This window comes from Adiantum capillus-veneris, chromosome 13 (genome assembly GCF_014529385.1).
Source record: "Adiantum capillus-veneris isolate H3 chromosome 13, ASM1452938v2, whole genome shotgun sequence".
NCBI classification, from domain to species: Eukaryota; Viridiplantae; Streptophyta; class Polypodiopsida; order Polypodiales; family Pteridaceae; genus Adiantum; species Adiantum capillus-veneris.
In genome coordinates, this window is record NC_140943.1 from 7763847 (window position 1) to 7772651 (window position 8805).

Sequence of the window (8805 nt, forward strand, 5' to 3'; positions counted from 1 at the left end):
CGTGGCGTACTGGCGTGCTAAAAAGTTCCCCACAACTCTGGATTTAATATTTTCAATTGGTTTTTTGTATGCCCTATTCTTTGCCTCAGTGCAGTACTAGCCTAGTATACAATCTTTTTGGTAAACAATGCTCCTTGAAAAGCTTGTGTCAGTCCTTCTAAATCCAGGTCGGTGTAGGTATTATTCATGCCTACATCAATGTGCCCAGGGCTAGAAAAAAACATTATTCCTAACCGATCAAAATAAGGGGAAACTTGAAATTCTCCCGGTTTTCAGGTCAAAATTTGAAGCTTTTGCCAGTAATTACACTGAAACTTGTGTAAATTTTCCGTTTTTCTTAAAGGCAAGCTTAAAATCTTATCGGGATTTTATAATTTCAGCCGGTTAAAACACACTAGACCCCGGTTGTTTTCTAACATTGAATGTGCCTCACAATCTCTCTTGACAAAATCAGTTTTGCTAACCGAAGAAAATAAGGGTAGAAATTGTCTAATTGTTGTAGAAGGGGGGGGAGGGGGAGGGAGAGAGAGTGGCATCTCTAAGGTATTCCACTCACTTACAATATTCCAGGTCGGTGTAGGTATTATTCATGCCTACATCAATGTGCCTCACAATCTCTCTTGACAAAATCATTTTTTCTAGCCAAAGAAAATAAGGGTAGACATAAGATAGTTCTGGCTTTGGGATCAAAATATGAAGCATTTTTGTCACTAAGTACACTAAAACTTGTTATATTTTTGTCGGGTTTTTCAAGTCAAGCATGATTTTGGAATTTTATCCGATTAAAATATACTACACCCTTCAATTTTTCGCGCTAATTATTAGTATATGCCCCTAGATTCTTCTTATTCATTCACTACTAACCATCTTCAAATATGTAACTTACATCTTGCTGCTTATTTGGCAAGGTTTTCCACATTCAATAAACAATTCACCATTTTCGGATCAAGATAAATGCAATTACATGCACCATATGCAAGAAACATGATTACTGTATGTGCAAAAATCACGTGATACATATGCACTATGCAAAAAATCAAATCTGTCCAATTTTTGTAGAAGAAGGAGGGAGAGAGAGAGAGAGAGAGAGAGAGAGAGAGAGAGAGAGAGAGAGAGAGAGAGGATGGGGTCAATGAGAGACAATGAGTGGCATCTCCGAGGTATTCCACTCACTTACAATATTTCCCAAATTGTGCTGACATACTTTGATCGAGATAGATCCAATTACATGCACCATATGCACGAAACACAATTAATAGACTAGTCCTTACAAAGTTTGAGGTCGGTATAGGTTTACATGCCTATAGAAATGCCTTATAACTTCTCATCGAGATTTGCCAAAAACATTCAAAATTTGAAGCATTTGCCGGCAAGTACCCTAAAACTTGTTATAATTGTTGTGGTTTTTTCGAGGGCAAGTTGGGATTTTGCAATTTTAGCCGGTTAAAATACACTACACCCTTTGATTTTTGGCAAGCATTGCACCTCGTTACTAATTAGTATATGCCCCTAGATTCTCCTTATTCCTTCACTGCTAACCATCTTTTGATATGTAACTTACATCTTGCTGGTTATTTGGCAAGGTTCTGCACATCCAGTTAACAATTTAGCATAATCAGATCAAGAACAAGTGTGAGTGGCAACTATCTTGTGTTAGGATTTAAGGAGTAGCTAAATAGAGATAAGAGTGGTTTACTTAGTGGAAAGAGATAGTTTTCACACACACGAGAGATTATATACATACATATATATATATATATATATATATATATATATATATATATATATATATATATATATATATATATATATATATATATATAGAGAGAGAGAGAGAGAGAGAGAGAGAGAGTGCACATATGTGGTTCAGCCAAGTGTGGGCTACATCCACAGGAAAGAAACTCCTTAATGGCTTTTCACTTCAATCTAGAAGTAGGTTACAAAGGGATTAGAAACCTTTAATGGAATGCCTACCTTGGTTCACTCTCTTACACCACCTCACACCCACTTCCGCTTCACCATACCTTACAACCACCACACTTTTTTTGTGCGTATTAGAGGTCTTGTTTTATATGCCCAAATGGGCCACGCTCTCTCATGAGAGACAACCGTGTGTAGCCACCCTTGTGTAGACAAATTCAAGTAGAACTATCCCATGCATCCATGTGTAAACGCCCTTGGGGAGGCAAGTCCGTCTAGAAATCGGCCACTAACTCTTGAATAGCGGCCACATTCCATTGATTTTGGTCACCGGCCAAAGACTTCTAACCACCTGCACCACCAACCAACCGGCAAATGCTTAGTAGTAAAATGAAGACACAGTACAGTAGTTCGTTTCCTTCCTAATTGGTAGGCTCATGTGGTATTTTTTGTCCCTCGGATTACCTTGCCGGGCTTCTCCACCCGAATGCATTGTCTTCGCCAATCCTTCCAAGCTCCAATCCCACATGGAGTTTGACAATGCGGCGGCAAGAAAGCAAGTGACTACGTTCGATAGTGAGGCGGAGCTGCACAAGATCAAGAAATCAATGGGGTCTGGCAAGGCAAAGCTGCTGCTCCAAATTGAGACCAACAATGAAGGCGCCACCATCCGCTTGAGCTCCAAGTATGGAGCCCATATGGAGATAGTACCTCTTCTGCGAAGCGCAAGGGAGGTAGTACTGGCAGTGGTGGGGATGGTATTTCACGTTGGAAGCGGGCCCACCAACCCAAATGCGTTTGATGGGGCCATAGCCAACGCATGAAGTATCTTCGAGCTGCGGAAGCAATTGCTAGAGAAGTTGATGTATGTGTTGGATATAGGGGAAGGGTTCTACTCATCAGGGGACGAGATGAAGGAAGAGAGCAGAGGAGGAGGGATAAGTGCTCAAGATGTGGCACCGACTCATCAACAAGGAGCTGGATGGGTACTTCCCGGATTAAAGCACCAATAATGGCTGCAATAGCAGTGATGAGATGAAGATAGAGATCATAGCGGAGCCGAGGCTATATTTTGCCTGCACGCCCATCACGTTGGTGACTTGCATCTTTGGCAAGTGCATGCGAGGAAGTAGGATAGAGTACTGGATCAACGATGGAGCCCATCAGATCTTCCCCATGACTCTCCTACCCCTCAACATGCCTGTGCCTTCACCCGTTTCCTTCGCTTGTACATCCAAGCCTTACAACATGAGCTGCCGGGGTCTGCTCTCTTTCCTTCCAACGTTTTTGGCCCCACCTACAACGCCCTCGACACTCTCCTCAAGGGCCACCCCTTACCAGAGCTCGAGATCGGCAACCTGCTGGCGTTCTTCTTCATGGGAGCCTACACCAACTCTCTCGCTCCCTTTTTCAATGGCTTCGGTGTCACCCACATCCCATCTTTTGGATTTGTTGTCGCTGACTAACAAGCTTGCCCCACAGCTTCATAGATCCTTGTCATTCTTGCAGGTTGATGACATGGTGTACCAGCATGCTGAAAAGTTCCTCACAGCTCTCGATTTAATCTTTTCAATTGGTTTTTTGTATGCCCTGTTTCGAGAATTATTTTTAACCTCTACTTTTTCTTTGGCTTAGTAGAGTACTATACAGCTTTTTGGTAAACAATGCTCCATGAAAAGCTTGTGCCAGTCCTTCTAAGTCCAACTTGGTGTAGGTATTAGGACGTTCTTTGTAATAATAACTAATATCTAATTCTTCGAAATGATTTTCTCATGTTAAATTGATCATTAAATATGGGAAAGTACCAGGGGAGAAAAAGCTAGAATCTTGGTTAAGCTGGCAGACCGGCCACAGTAGGGATCCAAAGGAGGGAAAATAGGGATCCAAGAGGGGGGGCATCTACAAAAGAGAAATGTGTAACAATGGGATCCAAAGACCTAAGGGTTCAGCCCATTAAGACTTTCAAAATGCTAAGGTTCCAAAATTCAAAGGTAAGTCCAAATGGTCAAGCTTAGTGGAATTGGATACTTATGTGATGACCAAAAATTCTTCAAGTGTTCCTAGATAGGAGGACGCAAGCCCTAAAGGTAGGGGAAGAGAGAGAAAAGGTGAGAGAACACACGCATACACTCCAAAGCTTCCCTTTACACAAAGGGCATAATGGACACATGTCAGCTCCCTAGCCCAATTTCCCACAAGGTGCACTCAAATCCTATTGCATGTCCATATAACAGGTGGACCAATGAGAATTAGGCTAGAGTAAATCTAGTTTAATTCATTTAAAAAAACTTAATAAAAGAACCAATAAGAATTAAGCTCTCTAGAAGACTATTGGCCAGTCTCCCAAGGGGTCCAATGAGAATTCAGCAGCCCATTAGCTTGCCTGGTTCCTATTGGCCAGAAGACAAAGGGGTCCAACGAGAGTTTAAGTGCATTAATTAATTAACTTATAAAGCTCTCACAAAAGGGGAAAGGGGGACACATGTCACAAGGCTATCACTTATGCTTCTCAATTTTCATTGGCTAAGCTTTGCAAGGTCCAATGGGGTGCCAGCATGAGTATTTTGCAAGAACGGTCGACCAAGAGAGACAGGGGGCTGATTTTGGCAAGGCATTATCACACACACACTCACACAATCTCATGTGTGAAGCAAAGAAGATTCTCTCTCCTTCTCAATCTTTAATGGAAAGCTCATCACCTACTCCAAGCTTGTGAGAAGGGAGGCCTACACCAACAACTCTTGGCTTTGTGATGCAAATCCAACCAAGAGCCAAGCTCCAATGCATGTTCATCTCCTCTACCATGCTATTACTAAGCTCTGCTAAGCTATTATGAGTGATTAGGTGAGGAGATATACTTCTTTCTCGTAAGACTACTCCTCTTCGTCTCAATCTACTATCATACCCGGACAACTCTCACCATCTTCGAAGGTGTGTGAGGTCTTGGGTCTGAGACCATGAGGGAATTGATGTTGTGTTTTAAAGTGTTTTCTTAGTTCTTGAAGCTTCCATCTTCATTGCACTAGCTAGTTATTGAAGGAACACCAAGAATTGTATTGTAAAATGTCTCCCTTGATGGGGGAAACCTATAATCCAAAGATTTTTGGAAGGGGGACCGTAAATCTGGTCCTCAACTGTTGTCAATAGCTTAATTTCTCTCTCTTTTGAAGTATTTTTCATGCCTATCTAACTAGGTGTTATGGTTTTTGTTTCTCTCTCTCCATCCAAGCACTCTTGCTATGCTCATTAGGAATCTATTCTAATGAAATGCTCACTATGTCTATGCTATTTTCCGCTACACACAAGTTATTAGGCCATTAAATGCTACATTGGTATGAGAGCACAGGGTTTCTCTTTTCTTGCTCAAGAAGGGAGGTCCTCTAGGTAGCTATAAATGGTTGGTATTATTAATTGCAATGGAGTAAGTAGAATAGGGATTTTTCAGCCTTGCAGTGCGCTTGCCTTCGTGTAGATAATGGGGCATCACCATGGTCTTAATAGTGGAGTCCTATGGGGCTTGCCTACGACTTATTTGCCTACGGATTAACCACTATTGAGCTATTAGAAGCTTGACAGGAGCCGGTACTGTTTTGGTGTTGAAAGACCTCTCTTCTATTCCTTGCAATTAATGATATTTGAGCCACAGGTTCATTAGCTTGAGTGCTTTTCTAAAGGGATAAAAAGGAGCAACAACTAGGGCTTGAAGTGCCAAAGTACACCTAAACATATCACACCTAAAAAATTGTTAGAATGGATGACAATAATAAAGAGAGTGAAATTAATGTTGCAAAATTTAATTTTGCTAATGAGCAGGCTACTAATGATGCCCCTATGCTTGTTAACTACCTTGTTTCTAGGCTCCAACAAGCCATGGGCAATCCATCCCTCCATAGTGAAGTGCAACGGTAGCGATGTGATCATGGGATTCTCCAAACTCCCCACCATGATGAGAGAGTACCTAGGAAGCCTCCTTGTGAGACTTCCAAAAGAGACCTCTCTCTGATTCAGGAAGAAGAAGAGGATCCATATGAAGGGCTCAAACATTTACTTCTTGATGATGCATCTCCTTCCCAAAGGAGAACTCAAGATCCCTCACCAAAATAACGAGAAAGAAGTGAGTCTCTTGCCACCTCGATGGAGATGTCTCCACGAAGACGGTGGGAAAAACGCTCTCCATCACCCCCTCAATGGAGAAGACCATCGCACACTTCTCCACACCATAATTGAAAGAGGGATGACAAAAAGCAAGAGAAGAAAAAGGCGAGAAAGAGGTCACCCTCTTCTCCATCTTCTTCCTCTTATGAAGAAAGTGATAGTGCAGACAAGGAAGAACAAGGCAAGAAAAATGCAAGAAAGGGGTCACCCTCTTCTCCAACTTCCTCAAATTCTTCATCCTTTGAAGAAAGTGCAACTTTCGAACCACCAAAAACAAGAGGCCATAGGAAATCCTATGGCGTGTGGAAGAAATCGTCCAAGCTCAAGAAGTTCAAAGCGGGAGGAAATAACATCTGTTTCCTTACCTATGATGGCACCTTTGGTGCTACGGACAAAGTCTTAGCCTTCATCTAACAATTCAATGCGGAGTTTGGAGATGAGGGCTTCACGAAGTCCTCTAAGCTACACCATGTAGCTATGCATTTTCAAAAGTCCACCAGGCAAACGGTGAAGCTCCACAAACATGGAAAGTGTCAGGTTTCCAGTTTCTAAAACCTTAAGATTGTATAAAGCTTAGTTCAACTAATATGATTATTGAAAAAGCAATGTAGAATTGTCCGACCGTGGAAAATATTGGTATTTTTGAAATCTTAAGCACAACAAACCTTGGGCTAGAAATTTTCACAATTAGATTTCGATAAAATCTGGAAGAGTTACAGGCCCTGAAAGGTTACCATAGGAATTCAATTAGTTAAGTAAAATTGGATGGTTTCAGTAATTATTATTATCAAAGACTTTCTTATCCTAAGGTTCTAGAATTTACTGTTATTTCCAATTTCCATAATCAAAAGTCAGTGAAAATAGTCAAAATCAATCCTGGAAGCTGAGGGAGCAGTGTGGAGCTATGATGGACCTGCCAGGTACTCAAATAGCAGCAAGGGGCGCCATCTTCAACCTGGGGACTGCTTGAACTGCAAGCAATTGCCTTTTACAGCCTGTGAGAGCTTGTGAGTGCAAGAAACCTATAAATAGGAACTTGACACACTCTCTATCATCTAGAGAGACCGCTATGAAAATCACTAGAGATTAAGCTCTAGTTGATTAACTTAAACGGTAACTGGCCTAATCCTTCTTAATTAGCAAGGCTAGATTAATCTATTTTCTTAATAAATTAAAGATTAAGCCTATGTATACTCATAAATCCTCTCTTAATTAAATATTTCTCTACTGATTGTTGTAATAAAAGCTTGGGAATATTAAGCTAATTAATTATCCTATCATATTAGGACTGAAATTATCCAAATTAACCATAAATTAATGAGAAATATATTAATTAAGTTTAAATTTAGTTGAGGTAATTATCAAAGCTGCATTAGATAGTCATTAAGCTAGAAAAATTATCTTATAATTTTTTGAGTAATTTTCATAATTAATTAGGAACAATTACACTATTTTTTAGAGAAAATTAAAGGGAAAAATAATCAAATTGATCAAAATGTCTTGAGTTATTTATCAAAGGCTAATTACATGTTAGGAAACCCGTAATAATTATGTCAAGCTCAGATAATTAATTTACCTAATTACTTTAGCAGAAATACTCTATTTTTAGGACAAATTAAAAGAGGAAAATTATTAAATTGATTCAAATTGCTTTGAGTTATTTATTAGAGGTTAATTACATGTTAGAAAACACATGATAATTATTTCAAGAGAACATAATTAATGTACCTAATTACTTTAGCATAATTACTCTGTTTTTAGGACAAATTAAATATGAGAAATTAGCAAATGGATTTGAATTGGTTTGAGTTATTTATCCGAGGATAATTACATGTTAGAGTACCTATGATAATTATTTCAAGCTTAGATAATTAATTTACCTAATTACTTTGGTAGAATTACTCTGTTTTTAGGACAAATTAAATGAGAGAAATTAGTAAATTGATTCAAAATACTTTGTGTTATTAATCAGAGGTTAATTACACCTTAGAAAAATCATGATAATTATGTTAAGCCGAGATAATTATTTTACCTAATTACTTTAGCAGAAATACTCTATTTTTAGGACAAATCAAATAGGAGAAATTAGCAAATGGATTTAAATTGATTTGAGTAATTTATGAGAATTTAATTACATGTGAGGGACCTATTATAATTATGTCAAGCTTAGATAATTAATTTACCTAATTACTTTAGCAGAAATACTCTATTTTTAGGACAAATTAAAAGGGAAAAATTAGTAAATTGATTCAAATTGCTTTGAATTATTAATCAAAGGTTAACTATATGTTATAAAAACCCGTGATAATTATTTCAAGCTCAGATAATTAATGTACCTAATTACTTTAGCAAAATTACTCTATTTTTAGGACAAATTAAATAGGAGAAATTAGCAAATAGATTCAAATTGGTTTGAGTTATTTATCAAGGTTAGTTATATGTTAAGGAACCTATGATAATTATGTGAAGCTCAGGTAATTAATTTACCTAATTACTTTAGCCGAATTACTCTATTTTTAGGACAAATTCAAAGGGAAAAATTAGTAAATTGATTCAAAATGCTTTGAGTTATTTATCAGAGGTTAATTACACTTTAGAGAAACCATGATAATTATGTTATCCTCAGATAATTAGTTTACCTAATTATCCTAAAAAAATTATATTTTTTTTAGGGGGAAAATAAAAGGGGAAATATAGTAGATCAATACAAAAACCTTTGATATAAATATC

The 8805-nt window shown here is 38.3% G+C and overlaps 1 pseudogene; it reads left to right on the forward strand.

Annotated features, from left to right (window-relative positions):
* Positions 1 to 2357: 2357 nt before the first annotated feature.
* LOC147443569 (ornithine decarboxylase-like) lies at positions 2358 to 3386 on the forward strand (annotated as a pseudogene).
* The last annotated feature ends 5419 nt before the right edge of the window (positions 3387 to 8805 follow it).